The 27,228-nt window shown below is 49.4% G+C and overlaps 1 protein-coding gene across 3 annotated transcripts in view; it reads left to right on the top strand.

The window, feature by feature from the left end:
- The first annotated feature begins 2,392 nt into the window (after positions 1–2,392).
- AGPAT3 (1-acylglycerol-3-phosphate O-acyltransferase 3) overlaps positions 2,393–27,228 on the top strand; it is an 85,986-nt gene continuing 61,150 nt past the window's right edge. For 2 of the 3 annotated variants that reach the window (XM_086333066.1, XM_086333151.1), the window contains exons 1-2: positions 2,393–2,542; positions 27,002–27,063. The gene's annotated coding sequence lies outside the window, so the exon portion shown is untranslated. Of the gene's footprint in view, positions 2,543–2,613; positions 2,998–27,001; positions 27,064–27,228 lie in introns of those variants that run through there. The other variant, XM_086333245.1, reaches the window with a different exon arrangement.

Raw genomic sequence — 27,228 nt, 5'->3', positions numbered from 1 at the left:
GTGGGTTGGGGCCTGGAGCCAGGCTGCTGGCTCTGCTGCTGGCTGTGTACCTGTGGAAAAGCTGTGCAGCTTTGCTGGGCCTCAGTTTTGTAATTGTAAAATGGGACGATAACAGTGGCCTTATTGTGATAAGGAGGTGAAATAACAGCTCTCAGTAAACCCTCGTGGTGACCACATCTCCTGGTGACACGAGCAGGAGCTCAGGTCTGCTCCGCTCACTTTCAAGTTCCTTTTGTATGTTTGCTCTGTTCATGTGTTCAGCCGAGCTTTTCCAGAGGCAAATTTCTGCTCAGCTGGGGTCTGAGTGATCATAGATTCCCACTGAATATAGATTAGATTGCTGACAATTTATGCTGTTGAGACAAATACAGTGTTTTGAGTTGATCTAAAATCTCAGAGTAACTATTAAGGGGGCATTAAATGTCTAAGGGCTTCCCAGGTGGCCCTAGTGGTAAAGAACCTGCCTGCCAATGCAGGGGACATAAGAGATGTGGCTTTGAGCCCTGGGTTGGGAAGATCCCCTGGAGGAGGGCGTGGCAACCCACTCAAGTATTCTTGCCTGGAGAATACCATGAACAGCAGAGCCTGGCAGGCTACGGTCCATAGGGTTGCCCCAGACTGAAGCAACTTAGCACACATACGCGCAAATTTCCAAATGATGAGGTACATTTTATTCAGTTTTTAAAAAGTAATTATAAAGTGTGTGGGTATGATATATTTAAACTTTACTACCTAGTTCACTGCAGCACAGCCGACGACAGTCTGTTTATCCTTCCAGAAGTTTTCTGGGTGTGTATATTCATCCATTGCTTTTGATACAGAAAAGGGATGGTCAGATACTCAATGCTCTGGATTTTGCCTAAATCTCAGAGATTATGTACTATCAGCACGTATAGAATCAGTTACAATTTGAATGTTTTAGAAGAAAAATATTGCTAAATGAACATTCCAGAGTTTTTTTTTTTTTTTTTAAATGAGGTGTCTTGTTGGTTGTTTCAGGTTTATTTTTATTTTTTTGTAAATATATGCTGTGTCACAACCTCCTGGACACACACCTTCAGGTGCCTGTGGAGCTTCAACTGTCGTGTCCAGGCGGCAGTGCAAGGACCCAGGCTTCACAGGTATTAAATTCGCATGAACGTTGCAAACATATCTCCTTTTTCAAGGATAAGGGACTGTGAGTAGAACAGGTGCAGGTCTGTTTATTTTATTTTAGTTGGTGTTTTCTGAAATAATTTGAGGAGGCTTAAAATAAGGCACAGCAGACAGCAACAGCACCTGGTATTGTAAGTAGTTTTCAAATGAAGCTCCTCCAAGCTCAGGAGGTCCACCTTGGACGCGGGGACTCAAGCAGAGGGCAGGCCACACGGAGGTATGGAGCGGGGAGGACACAGCGGTAATGACCCTCTACCTCTGTGCAGCCTGGCCGCTCCCTTGGGCCAGGTGCCTGAGGGGACGCAGGCAGCCCTGTCCAACTGCTCAGGAGAGGACAGTCTCAGTGACCACAGTGGAGGGGTTGGGCTAGCAAGGCCGGTCTGAGGTCCCCCTGGCAAACCCCACCCCCATTCGGGGAAGCTTGCTCCATTGTCAAAAGCCGATACAAGGATACAAGGTTGCCAGCCGGGAGCCAACTGTAAATAAGTCAAAGGGGCTCCACTTGGGTCTGAATCCAATGGAACGGTGGTTCCCAGGACGTTTCCCACTGCAGCCCCCGTGACCCGCCCCGCACGGCGGTAACCTTGGACGGGGGAGAGGGGCGCGGGGGGATTTAATTCTTGGTAACACCCCCGTGCCCTCGCCGGGCCCCTGGGGGAGGGGGTGTCCACGCGATCAGCACGGTCCGTGGTACTGTCTCCCCGACCCCGTGTGCCCCGCCCCCACCGTGCAGGCCCCCCCCTGACCCGAGGCCCACCCCGCACGCATGCCCTGTGTGCCCCCCACGGGTCCCCGCCCTCCACCCACCTCGCTGGTTCCGCATCCACGTGCTCCGCCGCCCCAAGACCGCCGGGTCCTCCAGCCGCGTCCGTTACTGGACCCCGGCCGTCCCTTCACAGCCGGCGTCCGGCCAGGCCGCCAACCCCATGTCGTCCTGTCTCCCTCTGCGTCCCGTGTTCCGCCCGCTGTCCCCTGGTACCTCCCTGTCCCCTTGGCTTACCCCCCCGTGTCCCCCCGCGTGTCCCCGCTCCCCTCCCCCCTCGTATTCCCTCCCCGCTCTCCCGAGTACTCCCGCGGCCCCCTGGCCGGTCTCCGCCCTGTGTCCCCTCCGCAGGTCCCATGTCCCCTCCCCGCGTGTCCCCGCCGCCCCGCGCGCCGGCGGAACTGTGGGATCGCCGCGCACAGGAAGTGGCGGGGCGGCGCGGCCGAGGGCGGAGGGCGGCGGGCCGGGCGGGGCGGGATGGGGGCCGGGGGCGGCGGGCGCCGCACTCGCTGAGGCCCGACGCAGGGCCGGGCGCGCCCAGGGCCGGAGCGCAGCGACCGAGCGGCCCGGAGCGGAGGCGACGCCGGGGCCACGCGCGCGAGGAGCAGGTGGCGGCGGCTGCAGGTGAGCGGCGCGTCCCCGAGGTCGGCCCCCTCCCCGCCGCCCGAGATCGGCCCCCCTTGCCTCCCCAGATCGCCCCCGCCCGGGCCCCGCGGCGCAGCAGGCCGGCTGCGCTCCGCCGGGCGCGGGGCCTGCGGGAGGACTGGAGGACCGGGACTGGGGACGGCGGGCCGTGGGTTCCCTCCCAGCCTCCGGGGCCTCGGCCGGCCAGGCCCAAGCCTGGCCCCGTCCTCGCCGGCCGGCCTGGGGCGCTGCAGCCGGGCGCGCGGCTGGGGCCGGGGCGCCCTAGGAGGGGCGGGCTGCCGGGCTGGGCTAGGGAACGACACCCCTGCCCCTCGCCCCGCGGACTTCCTTGGGCCCCTCTGCTCCGGGTGGACGCCACGCGCCCCCGCCGGGTTTCGGAGAGCTGGCAGCGGGGACCCCGCGCGCGCCCCCGACCCTGCGCGCTGCGGCCACGGGTTAGTTTCACTTTTTGCTTTGCCGGGAGGGGAGGGCTGCAGGTGGGACCGCAGGCTGTGGTGGGGCTGAGCGTTCCGATTTGACTTTGGCGTTTGGACCAAAGGCCGACTGTGCTTTTCCACGGTTCCAGTCAGGTGATGGGGCCGGTCAATGATCCAAGAGCCGTTTGGGAGGAAAACCACCTTCACCTCCAGGGCCGGCCAGAGGGCCCAGGGACGCCTGATGCTGCCCTCCCAGGGTCTCAGGAAGGGAGGATGACTAGCAGATGAAGCTGCCTGCAAATAATGGGCAGGTCCTCTCTGTCTCTCCTTCTTCTCTCTTCTTTCTTCCTTTCTTTCAACTTTTGAAAGAAGTTGGGTGAAATAGGGGAAATGATTTTATAAATGGCTCCCCAGACTTTTTTTTAGGCACAATATAAAACCTCCTCTTAGAGAATACTGGAGCAGTTAGGTTCCTTTCTATAGGAAATTCGATCTTATGAGAAGGAAAAATGACGGTGGGCTGTTGGCCTTGTGACTGACTAGAATGAGAACTGACACCCATATTAAGGGTGGAATCACGGAGACCCCAGATCCCGGGTGGTGTGTGGCGGCTGTGTGCTGTGGGAGAGGCCAGGGGACCCCGGGGGTCTAAATGACAGCTCTGCAGGCTGGTTGTGGTCATCCCCAGGCTGGTAATCAACTTCCTCTGCTGTTGAAAAGCTTCCTGGGGGTCTCAGGGAGAATCTGAACTTTTTCTAATTGGGTTATTTCCCCTTTGAGGCCATCCTGACTCCACTTCTCCTCTCCTTCAAAGTTTCAGAGTTGTCCTGTTACAATTCACTTCTGTATCCTTTTCTCAGCCCTGAGGGGACCTTCTTGATTACATTGTATAAAAAAAGAGGACCTGTGATTGCGGTTCATAGGCACCATGTGGCTGACATCCACAATGCACACAAGTGTGACTGAGATTCAGCGCGCTCAGGGCCCCTTGGCCCTCGCGGCCTTGGAGGGGACAGGTGGCTCCATGTTCCATGCACATGCAGACTGGCTGTGCTGGGCCCTGCCCAGGCACCTCTGTCCAGAGGTCTGAGGCTGAGCAGTGTGGCCCGGAGAAAGTGCAGGAGCAGGGAAAGTGGCAGGAGGTGAAGGAAGAGGCCCAGGGGACACTTGAGTTGCCAGGGTGTGGGCTCTAGGAGCCACCTCCGGCAAGGACTCTGTGCTGCCTGGGAGGGCCAGCTGACTTTCTGTGTGTCTGTCACAAGTCGGGGTGCTAGGGCCAGGGAAGCAAACTGAACAAAGTTTATTTTGGAAGTTAGAAGAAGTGTATCCACCAAAGTGATTTTTAAAAACTATTTATTCATTTATATAAGATCCGACTGCATCGGATCTTAGTTGTGACACATGGACTACATTGCTCCATGGCATGTGGGATCTTAGCACCCTGACCAGCCATCGAAGCAGAGTCCCCTGTGTTGCAAGGCAGATTTTAACCACCAGACCAGCAGGGAAGGCCCTGGTCTGTCCGTTTTTACTTCTGCTTCCCTTGTTTGCTAGCATGGCTCCTGATATGCAGGATCAGGCTTTTACACGTGACACCCCTGAATGGCACTTCAGCCTTGGAGAAGAGTGGTCTGGGAAAAGCCAGAGGTTCCGTTACCTCCTGAAGGGTGGGTCACAGATCAGCATGACCAGAATCTGAACTGAGATCCTTGGACGCCCGTCTTGTCAGCCCTATCAGTCTGCTAAACATCTGTGAACACTTTTATCTCTAGTCAAATCAGAGATGGGAGGGAAATGTTGAAATCCCTATAAACAAGGAAAATGAAAACCAGAAACTGTGTTTGAGAAGAGTTGAATTTACGGGGTGTTCTGGAGTGGGGAGGGTGTTGCTGACGTGTCCAATCACATTTGACTCCAAACCACACACTTCCCACCGGCCTTCGACCTGACCCAGTGGAGCAGACTCAGAGATCAGCTTCAGCAGAGGTTAGTACCCCAGCCCCTGCTCTCAGCAGTGAGGCCCTGACTCCGTCAGAGTCCACCTGGGGCAAAAGTAGTGGCTTCTGCTTCTGTCTTTTTCTCTCCTCTCTTGGGCCTCATCAAAAACTCTAATATCTCACTGTTACAAGTTGTGGCTGATTAATATTTATAGAGCAGAGCACTGGATGCAGTTGGCTGCATGTATCTATTCCTTTCTTAATAATTTGTACTGTGTGACATGGAATATTTACTCGATCTTCTCATTGATAAATGTACAGTTACAGGAAGGTTGGACTGAATTTCTTAAAACGATTGCTTGGAAGGTTCATAGATTTTACTTTTGGTTAACCAAGGAATGCTTGAGGTTTTAAATAAGTTGCTTCATGTTGTAAAGTTGAAATGACTTGGACTTGGTCTGTTGTTTCTGAAACCACTTCCTAATAATTAAGAGTAATCCTAAATTGTTGCCGTTGTTGTCTAGTTGCTCAGTCATGCTGACTCTTTGTGACCCCATGGACTGTATGTAGCCCGCCAGGCTCCTCTGTCTATAGGATTTTCCAGGCAGGAATACTGGAGTGGGGTGACAGTTCCTTCTCCAGGGGATCTTTCTGACCCAGTGACTGAACCCATGTCTCTTGCATTGCCGGTGGATTCTTCACCTCTGAGCCACCTAAGAAGCCCTAAATTGCTCATTTCAAAATGCTGGATTTTAGGCAAACACAGTACTGGTTCAACCTTGTACAGACTCTTATTTAGTTATTTAGAAGAATTCACCATGCCCTGATTATCTGTCTCGACCAAAGTGCCAGAAACTGAAACACAGATAATCTGGCGGCAGTGCCTATGTGTCTTTTTGGAGGTGGAGGAGCAGATCCACCGGGAAAGTTGGCCCAAGTTCTCGCTGCAGGGCTGGGGCCTGTGGCCTTGGACGCTGTGCTTTAATTGGCCACATCTTTTCCCAAGCGCAGCTAGAAGGTCATGGATAGGATACATTGTAGATGCTGGTGTTAGCAAATTGAAAGAAATGTGTCCTTTGATACTGTGACAGGCAGAAGTCTTCTCCCAGGCAGGAGAACTTGGCATCACACAGGACTAAAAACTGAAGCTGGGTGCTCATGGTGGGAGCCGCCCGTCAGCAGCCGAGAGGCCTGTCCCCAGGTGGCCCAGGGAGGCCATGCATCATTGATGTGGCTCCTCGGTTCCTTTCTGAAAGTGGGCGGGGAATGAAATCAGCAGCAGAAGGTTAGTAGTGAGTTCTACTGGGAGCAGCAGTAAAAGCTGCGGCAGAAACACCTTTACCAGTTCTGCTCTCCTGAGGCCTGTGAGCCCCATGGGTGCACCCCCGGGGTAGGGGAGTGGCCTGTGAGCCCATGGGTATCGACTCTCAATGTGGAGAATGTGTCAATGATTGTGTTAATGCTTTTCATACTTTGGTTTCTAATTAGACTGTTATTCCAGACTAACTGGAATGATTGGTTGAGTGAATGAAAAAAATGAATGCACCTTTTCTTAGGAAGATACACGTAATCTAATCCTTAGGTTCAGAGAGAAAGTAATTGATGGTATACCTTGCAAAATACGATTCTCTAGCAGCGATTTTCGTCAAACTAACACAAATCAGATTGTTGGATGAAGACTTCACCTGTCCAGGCTCCATGAGAGGAGGATGCCAAGATGGGAAGTGCAGGAGGTTTGTGGGGGGCTGCTGTGGAAGCTGTAGGGAGGGGAGGAGGGGTGATCCTGCGCCTGGCTTGTGTGGGGTGGGGTGGGAGACGGGGCAGAGGACTGGGAGGACGGGCCTCAGTCGCAGCTCTGAGAAGGTCAGCCTGGGGTCCTCAGCTCCACCCTGCGTCTTGCAGCCAGGAATGGCAGGCACCCCTCCTCTGTACCCCGGGAAGCAGCTTCTCTTTTGAGGGCCTTCTGTGTGTCAAAGTGCCGTCGCAGCCTCAGAGACAAAGTTTAGTGACTTGGACTCCACAGAAGTAGAAGGACAGTAAAAATGATCCCTTGGCCTGGGCAAAGTTTTGGTTTAGTTTTAGGAAAAGCCCTGCAGTCTGTTGGGTTCCCTTGAGCTTTTATTTTGGCTCCTTTACTATAAGTAGTGTTGATGTTGTTCAGCAGCTAAATTGTGTCCAACTCTTTATGACCCCATGAACTGCAGCACACCAGGCCCCCCATCCTACACCGTCTCTAGGAGTTTGCCCAAACTTATGTCTATTGAGTCAGTAATGCCATTCAACCATCTCACCCTCTGTCATCCCTTTCTCCTCCTGCCTTCGATCTTTCCCAGTATCAGGGTCTTTTCCAATGAGTTGGCTCTTGGAATGAGGTGGCCAAAGTATTGGAGCCTTCAGCTTCAGCATCAGTCCTTCTAATGAATATTCAGGAATTAATTCCTTTAGTTTGATCTGGCTTGATCTCCTTGCAGTCCAAGGGACTCTCAAGAGTCTTCTCCAGCACCACAGTTCAAAAGCATCAATTCTTCAGCGCTCAGCCTTCTTTCTGGTCCAGCTCTCACATCCATACATGACTGCTGTGGGGAACTGGTACAAAATGAGAGCGTCCAGCGATGAGAGGAAGCAGACGCTTGCAGATAGATGACAAAGGCCAGAGCACACATGTCAGCATGGGGCACTGTGTTCAGTTTCCTACAGTGGGCACTTACTACTGTTACTCAAGTTCTAGAACATTTGGTAGAAGGTGCATCGGTGGCCTGTGGTTCCAAGCTCCAAGGCAGCAGGGGGTTTTCCTGGAGCCCCAAGTGCTCTGTACCTGGCATTTCTCTTCTTTAAATTTTAATGAGTTATTGGGTATGTGCTGTGCTTAGTTGCTCAGTCGTGTCTGACTCTTTGCAACCCTGTGGACTGTAGCCCTCCAGGCTCCTCTGTCCATGGGGAATCTCCAGGTAAGAATACTGGAGTGGGTTGCCATGCCCTCCTTCAGGGCATCTTCCCAACCCAGGGATTGATCCCAAGTCTCCTGCATTGCAGGCCAATTCTTCACCATCTGAGCCACCAGGGAAGCCTGTTATCAGATATAAATGTTTCTATTTTGGTAAAAAAGCTATATGTGAAAATTCTAAACACAGATGGGACAAGTGCTAGGCCAGGGTGGCCAAGCAAACATGAATGATGACTGTACGCTTCTTCTCTCAGATGTGTCTTGCCTGACCCCCAGCCACTGACCCCACTGACCTCCAGCCAGTGGCCCCTAGCCTCTGACCCTCAGCCATGGACCCCCAGCAGACATGCCATGCAGCTATGGTACCCAAGTCGCTAGCTCTTTGGCTGCTGAAACCAGCCAGAAACCTAGATCTTTATATACAATTATTTATTTTTAACAAGCTGTGCAGGCAAATGGAAAATGTTCCTGCCTGAATTTAGACTGTGGGCCACTATTTTTACAACCTCTTGTCTAAAATATTTGTGTAATTTTCAAAATAAAGTCAGTGAGCCAATTAAATGAGGACAAAATGCATGCAAGAGAAGCAAACAAACAAAAAGATGAATAACAAAACCCCAGGATCTCATGTCCAGATGAACTGTCTTTCCTTCTCAAGCATGGCTGCTGGAAACAGGGTTGGGGTCCGTGAGAATGGGTGGAGGGAAGGAGAAGCTGGTACCCAGAGAGGTGTCAGGAAACAAAGGAGCTCTGTGTGTCTCTGGGTGCCTGTAGGAGGCCCTCCCAAGGTCCATGTAAAGATGAAGTCTGCAAAACGTAATGTTTACTGATACCAAATGCATTTAGTGGAAGGCACTCCTCATCTTGCTCTATGTAAGTGTTGAAAGTGAAAGTCGCTCAGTTGTGTCCGACTCTTTGCAACCCCATGGACTATACAGTCCATGGAATTCTCCAGGCCAGAATCCTGGAGTGGGTAGCCTTTGCCTTCTCCAGGGGATCTTTCCAAGCTAGGAATCGAACCCAGGTCTCCCACGTTGCAGGCGGATTCTTTACCAGCTGAGCCACAAAGGCAGCCCAAGAATACTGGAGTGGGTAGCCTATCCCTTCTCCAGCACATCTTCCCAACCCAAGAATACTGGAGTGGGTAGCCTATCCCTTCTCCAGCACATCTTCCCAACCCAAGAATACTGGAGTGGGTAGCCTATCCCTTCTCCAGCACATCTTCCCAACCCAGGTCTCCTGCTTTGCAGGCGGATTCTTTACCAACTGAGCTATGATCCCCCAAGTATAATCTTGCTCTATACTTTGATAGAATGTTCTGTGTCCACACGTCTTGGTTACACATGTGGAGCCATGCAGCCCTCTAGCATTCTCTGAAGGGTACTGCTGGGTGGGGAAGTCCGGGCAGTGATGCCTACACTGGGCTGTTTGCAGAGAGATAGGAGAGACTCCGTGGAGGAAGCAATGGCACCCCACTCCAGTACTCTTGCCTGGAAAATCCCATGGACGGAGGAGCCTGGTGGGCCGCAGTCCATGGAGTCGCTAAGAGTCGGACAAGACTCAGCGACTTCCCTTTCACTTTTCACTTTCATGCATTGGAGAAGGAAATGGCAACCCACTCCAGTGTTCTTGCCTGGAGAATCCCAGGGACGGGGGAGCCTCGTGGGCTGCCGTCCATGAGGTCGCACAGAGTCGGACACGACTGAAGTGACGCAGCAGCAGCAGCAGCAGCAGCAGGAGAGACTCCGACTGCATAGCCACCCACAGGGTGTTCAGTGGACCCACCTGCTCTTCAGCACCCAGTGTAGTCATTCAGTTTTGCAAGTGGAGGGACTTCCCTGGTGGTCCAGCGGCTAGGATGGCTCGCGCAATGGAGGGAACCCGTTTCCATCCCTCGTCAGGGAACTAGATCCTGCATGCCCCGACTAAAGATCCCGTGTGCCAAATAAATATTTTTTGAAAGTTTTGCCAATAGGTTGGATTCAGAATGTGACTGGTGGTGGCCTGGATTTGTTTCCTGGCAGATGGAGCTGAGCCTCCCCCTGCACTTGCTGCTAGATGCCTTTCCTCCTCTGTGAATTCCTTCACCCCTTTTCCTGTTGGGCGATAGGTTTTCCTTATGTATTCCTTGCATACGGTTCTGTATGAGGTATTTCCTTGTGCATTGAGGATAATAATCTTGTCCTAATGTGTGCTTCCGGCGTCTTGCTTAGCTGGGTCTGGTCTTTTTACTTTTTTTTGATGAATAGAAATTCTTGATGTAATGTAGAGTTTATCCACCTTTTCAGCTTTTCAAATGCAGTTGAGAAGTCCTGGGGTCACTTGTGTGTTCTCCTGTGTTTTCTTATAGAAGTTGGACTCTTTGCTTTCCACGCTGAAGCCCTCCATCCCTCGGGAGTGGCTTCTGGGTGGTGACAGGTAGGGGCTCTGTCCCCATGCAGAGTACAGTTGTCCTGATTCCAGCCTCTGCCGGGTGGCCCTCTTTCCCTGCTGACCTGTGGGGCCACTGCAGTCACGTGTCCAGGTCCCTCCACTGGGTTCTCTGCCCCTCTGGTCGATGTGTGAGCATGGGTGGCCCCTCAACCTGACCCTCTTGCTCTCTGGGCATGCACCCCACTACCCCTGCCACCCGGGGTCTCTAGAGCACCTGGCTGATCTTGCTCTTTGTTTTCCTGTGTATGTGTTAAAAGTAGTGTGTCAAGTTTCCTGAAAAACTTTGTCAAGGATTTAGATCAAAACTGCACCAGTTCTGTAGATCATCTGGGGGGTGGATTTCATCTCTATGGTATGACGTCTTCCTGCCGTAGAGGTGATGTGTTTCCATTACTGTCAGTCTTCTTACATGGCTTTTACTAGGGCTCTCTACATACTATTCTGCACACTATCTTATACTTTGTGGTTAAATGTATTCCCAAGTGTCCTTATTTTTGTTACTTTTATAAGTGGTGTTTTCACATTTTATTTATTTTTTTACTTAAAAAAATTCTAACTCTTGTTGGTGTTGAGCAGAAAGGGAGTTGATTTTGGATATTGATTGCTATCCGGGCACCTTGCCAATCTCTTTTTCTTATAAATTCTTTGCAGCGTTGGGGGATTTGCTGCATGGACAGAAAGTGCTTGTTTCTTCCTTACACCTTTAGCATTGTCCCGTCCTGTTTTGCTGCCTGGGCCAGGGCGTCAGGACTGTACTGCAGGCAAATGTGATGCGGCGCTTTGGTCATTATTCCTGGTTTTCAGGGAATCTGTTCAGTTTTCCCGTTTGGTGTTGGTACAAATATGGAGGCTGCTTAGTTCCGAATCTTCCTGTTGCTCCTCCTGGGAACAAAGGAGCTAGCAGATGGAAGGAAATAAAGAGGTGAAGAGATTCAAGACTCACCTTCACTGGTTATCAGGGAGATGCAAAAATAACAGCGTGGTGAGATGACGGCCTTCCCCACTGGGGTGGCCAGAATGTAAAGAGAGTGCCTGGGCCACGTGTGGGCGCAGATGTGAGCCAAGGTGCGCTAATGTGAGTGTGAGCTGCGGGGTGTTACAGAAGCTCGGCCATGTCTGCAGAGCGGCTTCCACATCTAGGCGCACTTGGTGTGTGGTCCCACGTGGGCAGGATGGCCACAGCAGCGTGCGTGCTGTGTCCCGAGGCACTGCTGGGGAGAGGGCGGAGTTTAGGGCAAGTCATATGGAATGGGGGGGGGTGGTAAGAACCCCTTCCTAGTGTTGCAATGAGGACATACTGGGAAGAGACTCAAGGGGTAAGTGGTTACTTCTTACAAGGGTGGGATAGTGTAGCTGGGAGGAGTTACAATGTATTACTGTATCTCCTCAGATTACCTTACCCATTTAAAACAAGTCACAAAAAATAAAATGCTTTTGTGAGAATGCTTATTTTTCTGTAGACTCCCCCCTTTCCAGTTAAAAGAGTTGTCATGTTTATACAAATATTTGACTTCTTTCTGAAATATAGGAACCATATATACCTTTTTCCCTTGCTTGCTTCTTAAAATTTCCTTTGGAGCGCAGTGGATTCACAGTGCTGTGTTAGTTTCGGGTGTGGAGTGAATCAGTTATGCATGCACACAGTCCCACACTTTAAAAGTCTTTTCCCAATAGGGCATTACAGAACACTGAGTGGAGTTCCCTGTGCTATATAGTAGGTATTATTAGTTATCTATTTTATTAATATATGTAATAGTTCATGTATGTAAATTCTAATCTTCCAATTTATCCCTTTCCCCCCTGGTAACCATATGTTTTCTACATCTGTAACTCTATTTCTGTTTTGTAAATAAGTTCGTTTGTACCATTTTTTAAGATTCCACATGCAGGCAATATCCCATAGTATTTGTCTCTCTCTGACTAACTTCACTAAGTATGACAGTCTCTAGGTCCATCCATGTGGCTGCAAATGGCCTTATTTCCTTCTTTTTATGGCTGAGTACTGCTCCGCTGTGTACATGTACCACATCTTCTTTATCTGTTCCTCTGTTGATGAATATTTAGGTTGCTCCCATGTCCTGGCTATTGTGGACAGTGCTGCTGTGAACACTGAGGGGCTTGTATCTTTTTAAATTATGGTTTTCTCCAGATAGATGTCGTGAATATTTGACTGAAGATGTTGCTTTATCAAAGACTTTTTCCGTGTGTGTTGAGCTGATCATATAAAATTTTCTCCTTTTATCAGTTAATATGGTAAAAGAACACGAGTAGATTTTCCTGCTTTTCAGGAAATACCCCATCTCAACCATGACGTATTTTACTGCGTTACCGTACTTGGTGTGTTGAGATTTTGTTTAAAATTTGTTGCACCTTTGTTTAGAAGTGTGCATGGCTTGTAACTGTCCTCTCTTGCACTGTCCCAATGGGTTTGGGGCCAGGTTACACTCATCTCATCATCCAAGTGGGTGGTATTCCCTCCCATGTGAGATTGAGGTGATGTGTTTCTTGTCCTGGGCCTGGCTTTTGTATGGACAGATTTTTACATTTTGATTGATTCTTTTACTAGCTACTGATCTGTTCAGCTTTTCTAGTCTTTTTAAAATAAGATTTGGTGTTATTTTTCTAAGGAGTGACCTGCATTGTTGCTATGTAACGTGACCCCAACACTTCCTGGCTCTCAACAACACTTTCCATCTCACCATTTCTGTGGTCCAGGAATCCAGGCTCAGCGTAGCTGACTCCTCAGGCCCAGGTCTCTCATGGGCTGTGACTGGGTGTCACAGAGGCTGCAGTCTTATCTAAAGGCGAGACAGGGCAAGGGTCCTTCTTCAGGTACATTCATGCTGTCAACAGAATTCAGGTCTTTGCCAGTTGTTCTGTCCATCCTGGCAGTTTGTCCATCAGAGCAAGACGGGGAGAGAGTGTGAGCCAGCTAGTCGAAGACTCAGTGCTGTAAACCCCATCTTGGAGGCCACCTTCCACTACTTTTCTTGAAAGCCAGTCACTAGGTCCAGCCCACACTCAAAGGTGTGAACCTTGGAGCCATCTTAGACCTCTCTACCCTAGGGTCCACATCAATAACATTGTCAATTTCTTGGTAAAAAGGTCTTAATATTTTCTTAATTTTTTAATCTCCATGGTATCTGACATTAAGCTCCACCTTTCATTCCTAGAATTGTTTTTGTTTTTCTTTTTTCTCAATTTATCTCAGCAGAGGTTTATCTGTTTCCTTGCTGCTCACAAAGAGCCGACTCTCAGCCAACTCGCACGTCCATCACGTTTTTGGTTCTCCTGTCATTAATGTATCCTCCCATTGTCATCATTTATTTCTACTCTTTCTGGGTTTTTTTTCTGGTGATCTCTTTACAGGTTATTGAGTTGAAAGCTTAACTTCCTTGTTATTTTTGTAAGCATAGTTTCTTAATTTTCAAGCTTTATTTCTTTCGTAAGAATTTAAAGTTAAACGTTTCTTCCTGGTTCTATAGTCCTGTGTCTGGTATATTTTGGAGTGTAGCAGTATCATTGTTTGGCTTCCCTGGTGGCTCAGATGGTAAAGCATCTGCCTGCAATGCAGAAGGCCTGGGTTTGATCCCTGGGTCTGGAAGATCCCCTGGAAGGAAATGGCAACCCACTCCAGTACTCTTGCCTGGAAAATTCCACGGACAGAGGAGCCTAGTTGGCTACAGTCCATGGGGTCGCAAAGAGTCAGCCACGACTGAGCATCTTCACTTTAGTATTATTGTTCAGATTTTGAGCATTTTTGTTGTCCAGTTGCTAAATTATGTCTGACTCTTTGTGACCCCATGGACTGCAGCATGTAAGGCCTCCCTGTTCCTCACTACGTCCTGGAGTTTGCCCAAGTTCATGTCCATTGAATCAGTAATGCTATCAACCATCTCATCCTCTGCGACCCTCTTCTTTTTTGAGCATTTAAATATCTGTTTACTCTTCTGTGACCCATGAATGATATGGAAGGTACTTTTATTTTCTAAGTGCATGGGGATTTTAGCTTATACATTTATTATTGATTTCAGCTCGGAAGGCTTGTGGGCAGAGGCACAGACGTGGACGGTCATGTCACCGCGTACTGTCTCCAGGGGCCATCTGCTGGTCCCTCTGCCCTTCCTGCGTGAGCGATGTTCCCTCTCCACTGTGTTTGTGGTCCCTTTTACATCCAGCGTTCTCTGTTTTCATGGTGGCATCTCTAGAGTGGGTTTCTTCTTATTTATCCTGCTTTGGAGTCAGTGTGCTTCCTGAGGATAAAGTTTTGTGTCTCTCGGGAATTCTGGAAAAATTTCAGCCATTCTTCTGTTGACTTTTGCTTCAATTTACCTTATGCCTGACTTTGTCACACCATTTTCCAAGTCTCATACTCTTGCTCATGTTTGTCTTTTAGTCTTTTTTTTTTTTTTTTTAAATCACCATGTTCTCGGTGAATTCCTCCACTTTCCCCTCTCGTTTTCCAGCTGTATCTTCATCTCTGTCTTATCTGCTACTTAACCTGCACATTAAACTCTTCATTTCAGTGATCCTAATTTTCATTCCTTTAAAAAAAAATATTTTATCTGTATTCATTGATTTATTTGGTTGCACCAGGTCTTAGCTGCGGCATGTGGGATCTTTAGTTGCAGCAAGTGGGATCTAGTTCCCCAACCAGGGATCGAATCCAGGCCCCCTGCTTCAGGAGTTCAGTTCAGTTCAGTTCAGTTCAGTAGCTCACTTGTGTCTGACTCTTTGCGACCCCATGAATCGCAGCACGCCAGGCCTCCGTGTCCATCACCGATTCCCGGAGTTCACTCAGACTCACGTCCATCGAGTCAGTGATGCCATCCAGCCATCTCATTCTCTGTCGTCCCCTCCTCCTCCTGCCCCCAACCCCTCCCAGCATCAGGGTCTTTTCGGTCTTACCCACTGGACCACCAGGGAAGTCCCTGTTTCTCGTTCTTAAATGTCCTCGGTAGTTCTCTCCAAACCTGCCTCTTCTCTTGCTTGGTGCTCTTTTCTTTGCACGTGTTCCAAGTTCTTCTCTTATCTCTAAGCATACTTATTTTATATGTGTGCTCAGTTTCATGCAACTCTTTGTGGGCCCAGCAGGCTCTTGTGTCCACGGGATTTCCCAGGCAGGAATACTGGAGTGGGTTGCCATTTCCTTCTTCAGGGAATCTTCCTGACCCAGGGATCAAACCCAGGTCTCCTGCATTGCAGGCAGATTCTTTTTGACTAGTGCCACCTGGGAAGCCCTACTTATTTTATATACTGCAAAGAATAATGCCAACATAATAAAAACACACAAAATAATACCGAAGTCTAAATTTCTTGAGCATTCTGCTATGCTGCCTCTCACGCCCTGAAGCCCAGTTCTCATGGGCTTTGTACCCTGGGCTGTGATCTTGTGTTCAGGAGACTTTGTCTCCCTGGAGGGGCTCTGCTTCTCCCAGGAGCCCAGGAGTGGGGCTGATCTAGAAATAAACCATTATAGATTTATTTCCTGGACTCATAAGAGGGGACTTCTGAAGGTGTCATTGACAAACTTGATCCCCTAAACAGAACTCAGAGCTTGAAGAGATTGCCAGGGTAAACCTACACAAATCCTGGTGAAGAAAGCAATTGTGGGAGTTAAGGAATGCTATGGTGTGAGCAGCCCTGAGGGACTCAGCTAACCTGGGGGGTTTTGTCCTGGCCTAGGACTGCCTCGCCAGGGACAAGAGCAGTGTCCAGGATGCGGAACGTCGGAGGCCCTCGCTCCCTACACATCTCTGTTAAGCACTTTATTCAGTTTGGGACACAGTTGCAAAACGTGACTCTGATTTTGTCCTCAATGAACTTAACTTCCCATTGACTTCTCTGTTGTCCATGTGATGGAGGTGGTGTCTGTGGTTTTAGAACAGGCAGACCATCCAGACGTTATTGGTAGCTGAAAACTGCCATACGTCTTGCAGTGCTGGCATATACCAGTAAAGGTGAATGAGCATGATCTTTTAAAGGGGGTTAGTACATCTTACATGTCAGATTTCAAAGCTATTAATAGAAATTAAACATGAATGGAAAGACCGTCAGGCACTTGGAATGTTGTTGTCTGGTGGGGCGGGGTCTGCCCGAGTTCATGTCCACTGTGGGCCTCCAAGACCCCCTTGTGTTTTAATTACCTGTGAGGCCGTGACCCCAGCTCACTGTCCTCTCAGCTCTGCTTCCTAAACCCTGGGCCCACAGGGTCCCCTGCTGGTGCATCCCCGGACCAGGCACCCCGACCTGAGCAGTCCTCTCCTGTCCGTTTCTCCCTTACCCGTGAACATGCCTCTTGGGGTGACGTGTCCAGGCCAGGCCCTGCCCCACCCACGACCCCCTCCTCCATGTTTCTCATTGCCCCCTGCCTCATCCAAGACCGCCTCCAGTCCCCCTCCCGTCAGATCCCTTCCCTGTGGCCATTGAGGTTCTGTCTCAGTGAGCCCAGTTCTGTTCCCATCCTTGCCCGCTCCAGCCGCTGCTGACGGTGGTGACGCTCAGAGGATGCCATCCCCTCTGCTTGGTCCTCACTGTCCCCTCAACACCCGGGCTCGGCTTCTCCCCCGAGGCTGCGCCCTGGACCTTTGCCTGGTGGGTTCTTGCTCATCCTCCAGCTGTCAGTGTGCCAGGACACCTTCCCCAGCCTGAGACCCAGCTAGGATGCACACACATGCACTCAGAGGCTCACACATGTGCACACACACACACACACGCACATACACAAGCACACACACCACATCATGCAGGCTGTCTTTATGGGCTGCTTTCCTCACTTCGCGTCCCACTGCTGACCTTCACCATCTGCCTGCCCCGTCCCTGGGTAGAGACCACAGGGCTGCACTTGGCCCTGTGGTGTGGACAGTGAGGTCAGCAGCCAGCCCTGGAGCTTTTTCTGTTCCCTGTGGTGAGTCCTGTGGGCACCATGCTCCCCTGGGTGGCTCGCTGAGCGCATCCTGCCAGTCCCAACACTGCAGACCCACATAGCAGACTTACCATGAAGAGACCACACCTGTCTCCACACCCACCAGTGATGATGGAGAGAATAACACCATTCTGGGTGCCTGGTAGTCTTTTGTTTCTGCTTTATTTCTGGTTTTGAAATCCAGCAAGCAGAGGCTTTGTCCCTGCTCTACGATGAACCTCAGTAGCATCGCAACCCACACTGTCCCCTGTGCGTCCGCAGCGCGAGTCGGGGCTTCCCTGGGGGCTCAGACGGTGAAGAATCTGCCTGCACTGCAGGAGACCCAGGCTCAGTCCCTGGGTCAGGAAGATCCCCTGGAGAAGGGAATAGCAACCTACTCCAGTATTCTTGCCTGGAGAATCCCATGGGCAGAGGAGCCTGGAGGGAACAGTTCATGGGGTCGCAAAGAGTTGGACATGACTGAGCAGCTAACACACAAACACGCGCGCACACACAATGCAGATTGGCGGCAGGTAGACTGATTTTCCCTGTGGAGGCGTGGGATGGGCCACAGGCCTAAGTGGCCCCAGCTGGTGACTTCACACTTCTTAGGGGTGGCCCTCTGCTCCTCATTGCTCCCCAGGGGCTCATGAGGGTTAGAAAATATCACGTGTGAAGACGGTTTGTAAGGTGGTGTCACACGTGAGGCACCACGTGTGTGTCAGAGCAGCAATGCCTCGTGAGGGGTGATGGTGAGTCCTGGCGGAGCTGCCAGGGATGACAGCATGTGGACAGGAGACCCAGGGCCATGAGCCGTGCAGGGGGTACAGAGATGGACACAGCTGAGCCCCATGCCAGCTCATCCCCAAAGCAGCGCACGCGTCCTTGGGTGGCTGACAAGGATCCCAACCATCTCTCACCCGATGCTTCTCCCCTCTGCCCCTCAGATGCCAAGCAAGAGGCTGGTGGGTCCTGTTTCTGCAGAAGCCACATCCTGCTGTGTTCGGCCCTTTTCTGGAACATGGGAGAGGCCACTGCCCACCAGGCTGTGGGCAGCCCGGGTGCTGGTCTGTCCATCTCAGAAGTGCTGGCTTCCGTGCCAGCTTGACAACCCCCCTCACCCTGGTGCTGGATCTTTTCATGGCTCAGCACATCACAAGGAGCTTTGTTTTCCTCTAAAGCACCCCCGAGGGCATCAGAAGTGCTGGCGGCCTGCCCCAGGGGGGCAACTGCCGGCTGTGCACCTAGTGCGGGCAGGGCGCCTCGCCCATCCATCCTTGTGTGGCTCCGAGGCTGCTCCTCAGGGCATGAAGCTGTTTTTGTGAGTCTTGGGGAGACCAAGCGGGGGCTCTGCAGGGACCCCAACTGTTTATGCCGTGAGTTCAGTCTCTGAGCCACAAGGGAAGCCCAAGAATACTGGAGTGGGTAGCCTATCCCTTCCCCGGTGGATCTTCCCGACCCGGAATCAAACCGGGGTTTCCTGCATTGCAGGATTCTTTACCAACTGAGCTATCTATGCCATGGGTTCAGTTTCTGGTTTTGGGTGAACTGGGCCTGTCCTGCTTTGTTCTCAGGGACTCTAGTGGGCTCAGAAGGGATTATCTCCCTGTCTCAGCAGTTTCATTTATTGCTCTGTGTGTGTGTGTGTGTGTGACACACACATACCTGTGCCTGGGCTGAGCTCTGGGTCATCCAGGGCTGACCTTGAGTGCTGGCCTGGCCTGGATCGGCAGCAGCTGCTTATTGTACATTTTAACTCTTATGTCCCTCCCCTAGCTCCCCTGTGCCCCTTAACAATTGGCTAACAATGATGCTCTGTGATGCCTTCACAAACATAACCTTCAGCCCCAGAGACCTTGTTGGAATGGGAGCTCTGGTCTTCAGATCAAGGATTTGTCCGGACCCGGTTCTGGGCGTGGAAGCGGGACTGGGGTCTGGACAGTGTCCCCCGGCACCCCTGCAGAGGGGCCCCATGGGGTGTGGCTCAGACCCAGGCAGGAGCTTCCAGTGTCCGGACACCACGCTCACGCACAACCCGCTCTGTCTCCAGTGCGCTCAGGTTGCCTCTCTGAGTTCACACTTGGTTCTCGAGTAAACGCTTTCAGTTAAATATCTTCTCCACTTGTGGCTGCCAGTTTCTCACACAAGCCAGTTTGAGAAGGCTCCAACCAGGCCTGCCCGCGGGTGCTGGGCATCTGCGAGGGTGGCAGTCCCCCGAGGCGAGGGCACAGGCAGGGGCCCTGGTGTCCAGGGTTCCTGGGGTGGCTTGTGACTAATGCTTCAGGGGTTTAAGGACTATGCTGCACTTTCGGTTTTCTGTAGCTCCTTCAGGATTTGGTGGTCAGCTGTTATTCCTATGAATCTGTCCCATTAGCTGTGTTTGCACATCCGGAGCTGCTCAGAAGCGGCTCCCGATTCCCTCTGGAAAGATCCCGCAGCGTCTGCTTGCGCCTGCCTCTCTGTCCTGACGCTGTCCACACAGGCTCTCACTGTGTCCTGATTCTCTTGCCAAAACACAGCCAATTTTACTCATCCTTTCAAAGACCCACTTTTGTGGGTTTTTGCATGTTTTTCATTTCATTAATTTCTGCTTTCTAAGTTATTTCCTGCCTTCCTCTTAATTTACTTTGTTTTTCTAACATGTTTTATGTCATCTGTTTTCAGCCTTCTGAAAATTTCTCCCCTAAAGTATAACCTTTGATCCCTTTAAGAACTTTTAGCTGCAGCCTAAAGTTGCAAAATGACATGTTTTGCTACTATTTGATTCAACAGATTTGTCTAATATAGTATCTTAATTGATTTTTTAATTAATAACTTTTTTAAAATTAATTTTTGTTGGAGTACAGTTGCTTTACAATGTTGTATTAGTTTCTGCTGTACAGCAGAATGAACCAGTTATCAGATCAGATCAGTTGCTCAGTCATGTCCGACTCTCTGCGACCCCATGGATCACAGCACACCAGGCCTCCCTGTCCAACACCAACTCCCAGAGTTCACTGAGACTCACGTCCATCGAGTCAGTGATGCCATCCAGCCATCTCATCCTCTGTCGTCCCCTTCTCCTCCTGCCCCCAATCCCTCCCAGCATCAGAGTCTTTTCCAATGAGTCAACTCTTCGCATGAGGTGGCCAAAGGACTGGAGTTTCAGCTTTAGCATCAGTCCTTCCAAAGAAATCCCAGGGCTGATCTCATTCAGAATGGACTGGTTGGATCTCCTTGCAGTCCAAGGGACTCTCAAGAGTCTTCTCCAACACCACAGTTCAAAAACATCAATTCTTCGGCGCTCAGCCTTCTTCACAGTCCAACTCTCACATCCATACATGACCACTGGAAAAACCATAGCCTTGACTAGACGGACCTTTGTTGGCAAAGTAATGTCTCTGCTTTTGAATATCCTATCTAGGTTGGTCATAACTTTCCTTCCAAGGAGAAAGGTCTTTTAATTTCATGGCTGCAGTCACCATCTGCAGTGATTTTGGAGCCCAGAAAAATAAAGTCTGACACTGTTTCCATGTTTCCCCATCTATTTCCCATGAAGTGATGGGACCAGATGCCATGATCTTCGTTTTCTGAATGTTGAGCTTTAAGCCAACTTTTTCACTCTCCACTTTCACTTTCAATAAGAGGCTTTTGAGTTCCTCTTCACTTTCTGCCATAAGGGTGGTGTCATCTGCATATCTGAGGTTATTGATATTTCTCCCGGCAATCTTGATTCCAGCTTGTGTTTCTTCCAGTCCAGCATTTCTCATGATGTACTCTGCATAGAAGTTAAATAAGCAGGGTGACAATATACATCCTTGACGTACTCCTTTTCCTATTTGGAACCAGTCTGTTGTTCCATGTCCAGTTCTAACTGTTGCTTCCTGACCTGAATACAAATTTCTAAGAGGCAGGTCAGGTGGTCTGGTATTCCCATCTCTTTCAGAATTTCCCACAGTTTATTGTGATCCACACAGTCAAAGGCTTTGGCATAGTCAATAAAGCAGAAATAGATGTTTTTCTGGAACTCTCTTGCTTTTTCCATGATCCAGCGGATGTTAGCAATTTGATCTCTGGTTCCTCTGCCTTTTCTAAAACCAGCTTGAACATCAGGAAATTCATGGTTCACGTATTGCTGAAGCCTGGCTTGGAGAATGTTGAGCATTACTTTACTAGCGTGTGAGATGAGTGCAATTGTGCAGTAGTTTGAGCGTTCTTTGGCATTGCCTTTCTTTGGGATTGGAATGAAAACTGACCTTTTCCAGTCCTATGGCCACTGCTGAGTTTTCCAAATTTGCTGGCATATTGAGTGCAGCACTTTCACAGCATCATCTTTCAGGATTTGGAATAGCTCAACTGGAATTCCATCACCTCCACTAGCTTTGTTTGTAGTGATGCTTTCTAAGGCCCACTTGACTTCACATTCCAGGATGTCTGGCTCTAGGTCAGTGATCACACCATCGTGATTATCTGGGTCGTGAAGATCTTTTTTGTACAGTTCTGTGTATTCTTGCCATTTCTTCTTAATGTCTTCTGCTTCTGTTAGGTCCCTACCATTTCTGTCCTTTATCGAGCCCATCTTTGCATGAAATGTTCCTTTGGTATCTCTGATTTTCTTGAAGAGATCTCTAGTCTTTCCCATTCTGTTGTTTTCCTCTATTTCTTTGCACTGATCTCTGAAGAAGGCTTTCTTATCTCTTCTTGCTGTTCTTGGAACTCTGCATTCAGATGCTTATATCTTTCCTTTTCTCCTTTGCTTTTCACTTCTCTTCTTTTCACAGCTATTTGTAAGGCCTCCCCAGACAGCCATTTTGCTTTTTTGCATTTCTTTTCCATGGGGATGGTCTTGATCACTGTCTCCTGTACAATGTCACGAACCTCATTCCATATATCCCCTTTTTTGGGTTTCCTTCCAATTTAGGTCACCACAGAGCACTGAGTAGAGTTCCCAGTGCTTAACAGTAGGTTCTCATTAGTTATCTGTTTTATACATAATATCAATAGTGTATGTGCATCAATCCCAGTCTCCCAATTCACCCCACACTCTCTTTCCTTCCTTGGTATCCATACATCCATATGCAACCATTCTCTGCATCGTCATCTCTATTTCTGCTTTGCAAAAACGTTCATCAGTATCATTTTTCTAAATTCCAGAAGTGATACGTTAACAGTGTTTTTCTCTTTCTGACTTCCTTCACTCTGACGGTCTCTAGGTCCATCTACATCTCTGCAGGTTGTACAGTTCTGTTCCTTTTTGTGGCTGAGATCCCATCGTGTATCGGCACTGCATCTTCTTTATCCATTCTTCTGTTGATGGACTGTCTAAGTGTATGAGAATTTTCCCCAGTGTCTTTTTTGTTACCTTTTTCTTTTGCATCAGTAAATTTTGGTCAAAGAATATACTCTGATTGATGCCTGTCTTTTGAAATTTGTTAAGACCTGTTTTATGGCTAGCATTATGGTCACATTTTAGAAATGCTCTGTGCATCTTTGAAAAGATTGTATTCTGTGATTGGTGAGATTAGTTTTGGTAGGTTCATTAATCGTGTTGTTTAAACCTCCTATATTAGGTCTTTGCAAAAGTATAGCCCGTAGGCTTAATCTGGCTTGCCACCTATTTCTAGAAATAAATTCTTTTTTTTTGCTTTAACTTTTATTTTTTGGTCATGCCACATGGCATGTGGGATCATGGTTCCCTAATTACCAGGAATCAAGCCTGCGGCCTCTGCAGTGGAAGCACAGAGCCTCAAGTACTGGACTTACAGGGCAGCCCCTAGAGATAAATGCTTACGGGATCACATCCACTCCCTTGGTTTATGTGTTGCTGTGGCTGTTTTTGCACCATGACTTGGTTGAATAGCTTCAATAGAGACCATTTGCCCTGAAAAATCTAAAATATTTACTCTTTGGCCCTTTCCAGAACATGTTTGCCAACTCTTGTATCTTCAGTCATTTATTTTATCTATTTTACCAAATACAGAGAGTGGGTCTGTTAGAATCTTCAGTCATCACCGTGGATTTGCCTACTGATTCTTGCATTTCTCTCAGTTTTTGTTTTGTGTGTTTGGGGCTGTGTTATGAGTGACACAGGTTAAAACCGTGGCATCTTCTTCACGCCTGACGTGTGTGTCACATGGAGTGATCGTCTGTCCCCACCAGTGCGTCTTGCCAGCAAGTCGGCTTGGTCTGAGATTCGTGTGGCTGAGCCTCTGGCTCGTATTTGTCTTGTGTACTCCTTCTGTTCTTTTATTTTTAACTCTTTTTTATTTTTAAGTCTTAGATGTACCTTGTAAACACATGCATGTTGGGTCAGCCAGAAAGTTCATTTGGGTTTTTCTGTAACATCTTACGGAAAAACCCAAACAAACTTTCTGGCCAACCCAATATAATTAAAGTAGTTTTTTTAACATGGTATTTTAAATTGAAGTTTGATATTCTTTTTTAAAAAATTCTGACAGTTAAGAATTTTTTAACCAGAGCCGTTGTAAATGTAATTACAGATGGATGTGAGTTTAAATCCACCATCTTATACTTTACTATTTTATCTGTGCGGTGTTTCTTTTTTCTTTCCTTCTCCTTTTTTTTGAGTTGGTTATTGATCCGTTGTTTGTTTTTTTTTTTTTACCTCTACCACCAGGAAGTTATAGACTTTTTCTGCACCTTTGATGGTTTTCCAGAAATTACAACATTCTAACTTATCAAATGTCTAAAACTAACTTGTACTTTACTCTTGGGGGTAACCCAAGGACCTGAGATCACCCCACTACCCCTTCCGAGTGTTATTGTATACTTAACTTTTTTAACCCACTAGTCTTTGCCGCTGTAGCCTCAGTATTAGTCTTATTTAGATTTGTAGACATACCTGCCTCTTTCTTTGCTCTTTATTCTTTTTGCATCTCTGACATTCCATCTGAGCTCACTTGTTCCTGTTCAAGTGTACATGCGTTAGAAATGCCTTTCATCAGGTTCTGAGGTGGCAAGCTTTCCCCACTTTTGTTTGGGTTTCCCTGCTGCTCTGGAGATGGGCTTGCCGATTGTAGAATCCAGGTTGGCTGTTGGGTCCTTTCAGTACGACATTGTGTGCTGGCCTCTGGCGTCCTTTGTTTGCTAACAAACCGTTGTCAGGCTATCTCTTCTTTGCAGATGATCTGACTTTTTCTCTGGCTTTTAACATCAAAATTAAAAGTCTTTGTGCTTCAAAGAATGCCATCAAGAAAGTGAAAAGACAACCCACAAGATGAGAGAAAATATGCAAATAACTCATTTGACTAGGGGCTTGTACTAGAAGGTAGAGAGAGCTCTGAGGCTGTACGGCCAGTACCTGAGTGCCAGTGATGCTCTCGAGCAGGAACAGTGAGTGGGGAGGTCCTGCCCCCTGCCGCTGGTTCTGACCGCACCCTCCTGCCTTTGCTGTCACCCACCTGGACCACCCCTCCATCTGCCTGGGTGCAGGAGAGTCGCCAGTCATCTCTCCAGACGTCGTGAGCGTCACCGTTCTATACAGCTGCAGCCTCTGCCTCTGATATGGTCAGCGCCTCTCAACTAAATGCAGTGGTGCCCACTTGGATGAGTGAGAAATGGAATGCAAATGCGGGATCCCAACATCCCCTTCTAGCCATGATGGGGTGACCTGGATCAGATCTTACATCCTGTGTTGAACAGCAGGAAAAACCAAACAGAAGCATGTAAGGTTGTAACATCAAACACCGCACGGCAGGAGTGCTGGACAGTGACCCCACAGGAGGGGCGCCCCCTTCAGCTCATCCCCTGCAGCTGCCAGCTGAGCACAGGGAGGGTGGTGGAGGCGGAGCCTGGCGACCCGGGCTCCAGGGAGGCTGGAATCTGTGGGGGAAATGCTGGAGAGGATAGGAGTGCATGAATCAGGAGCTCTAGGAAGCTGAGAACCCCCATCCCGCGCTTAGACTGTGTTGACCATCGCATGTGTGGGGGATGCCCCCAAGGTCAGGGGACCTGGAAGAGTGTGGGTATCACTGTTTCCTCAGTTCACATGGGCTGTGAGTGAAGTCGCATACTCAGCAGCCAGGTGGAAAGACCTCACAGTTCAAAGGGCATCGAGCAGGGTCCTCAAAGGCCGTAGTCTCCTCCCCAGACGTGAGCCTGCTCAGGACCCATAGACACAAAGCCTTGAAGGAAGCCTGGAGAGAGTTGAACAACTCCTGAGTAAGTTAACGACATCCACTAATGAGGCTGACAATATTTGAGGGATGACAGCAAACTCAGCCCCCAACACGCCACGTTCACAGTGTCTAGTAACCAGGCAGAAAGTATTCGTCGTGCAAACAGGTGGGAAAATGTAACCCAGAAGTTGAGAAAAATCAATTAGAAACAGATCCAGGTGGATCCACGCTATCCAGATGGTAGAATCAGGATAGAAGGATGTTAAAAATGTCTGTTATAAATATGGCCCATGTGTTCAGTGACACAGAGAAACTATGCACAAGATGAGGAGAAAATGAATGGTATAAAAAAATACCCAAGTCTCCTCGAGAGGAAAGCCCTGCACTGGGTGGGTTCATAGTGGGTCAGACACTGCAGACACAAGATCAGTATTCTTGAAGACATAGCACCAGAAACTTTCTAAAATGAAACATAGGAAAGAGGCAGGAAAAAACAAACAAACAAACATCATCAGTGTAACCATAAAGAAGGATAAAAATAGGAAATTGAAAAGGATGTATGATGAAAAATATTTGGGAAAAAATGGCTAAAATTTTGCAAATTTGATGAAAACTGATTTTCAAGAAGATCCACAAATCCCAAGCAGAAGAAAACTATGCCACTGCAGTATTCTTGCCTGGAGAATCCGATGGACAGAGGAGCCTGGAGGGCTACTGTCCTTGGGGCCGCAAAGAGTCGGACACGACTAAAGCAACTTAGCATAAAACAAAATCTGACACATGCTACGACATGAGTGAACCTTGAGGACAGGATGCTCCATGACATAAGTCAGACACGGAAGGACAAACACTGGAGTGATCCACTTACGTGAGGTCCCTAGAGGAGTCAAGTCCCAGGGACTGCAGGCAGGATGGCAGGGCCAGAGGCTGGGGAGGGGGAGGGCAGTGAGCGAGTGATGGGGCAGAGGTTCAGTGTGGGAAGATGGACAAAGTCTGTGAATGGATGGTGCTGAGAGCAGCCCAACGGTGTGAATGCTCTTCAGGCCACCAAGCTGGACACAGCACAATGATTTAAATGGTGACTCTTACCTGTAGTTTAAAACAAACACACAAAAACAAGGACTAAACTTAGCCAGTAGGCCTGGTTTCGGCTTCCTTGATCACAAGCTGGAGGAGGGCTGGGCTGACCTGGAGACGAGCCCGTCTGCAGGGTTAGTGGGTTTGGAGGAAGGTTAGAGCTGCTGAGGTCAGCACGGTCATTGTCCTGGGAGCTGGAGCCTCATCGCCCAGAGGCCAGAGACCTGAAGGCTGTTCTGCTCCTCTTCCGAGGCAGGAGGCAGCCCACCTTCCGCTGCTCCTGCCAGCCCCCCACGGAGGTTGAAATTGCTTTGCAGCCCTTCCTGGGGTGTGCGCTCTGCCTCTCTCTGGGTATGTTCATTTATGGGCCATCTGTCAGGCCTCCTTAGAAGGCAGAGGATAGTAGCAGCTCTCGGAAAGGCCCCGCGAGGCTGTGTCCCTGGTGTTTGCCTCAGTTAGCGGACGGTTCAGTTCATCAGGAAATCAGTTCATTCATAACCGTCCGCCTCCCTGACGTGCACTTTTTTGATCAGGGTAACAGCATGTAGTTCGTTCGCTGGCGTTTTTCTAATCCTGCCTGACTCCCCTGTGTTGTGTCTTTCACTTTCAGGCCTTGAAGTTAGAAACCTCCGAGGACGATTCTCCCGCTGACCCTGCTGACCCTGGGCCTCGGTGAGTCCAGAGAGGGAGGTGCCTGATGCTTTAGCCGCGTGTGTGCGCACATGTGCGGTTGTGTGTGTGCGTGTGTTTATTTCTGTCCCCTGGAGCAGTCCCAGCCAGACAGGGTCCCACCCCAGTCCTCTGGACCTGGCTCCATTGGCAGACACAGAAGTTCCT

Source organism: Bos grunniens, chromosome 1 (assembly GCF_055505025.1).
Source record: "Bos grunniens cultivar Pamir isolate PY7600 chromosome 1, Bosgru_T2T1.0, whole genome shotgun sequence".
NCBI lineage: Eukaryota > Metazoa > Chordata > Mammalia > Artiodactyla > Bovidae > Bos > Bos grunniens.
Note: the sequence above shows the minus strand (reverse complement) of the source record. Positions and strands in the feature narration are given on the sequence as shown.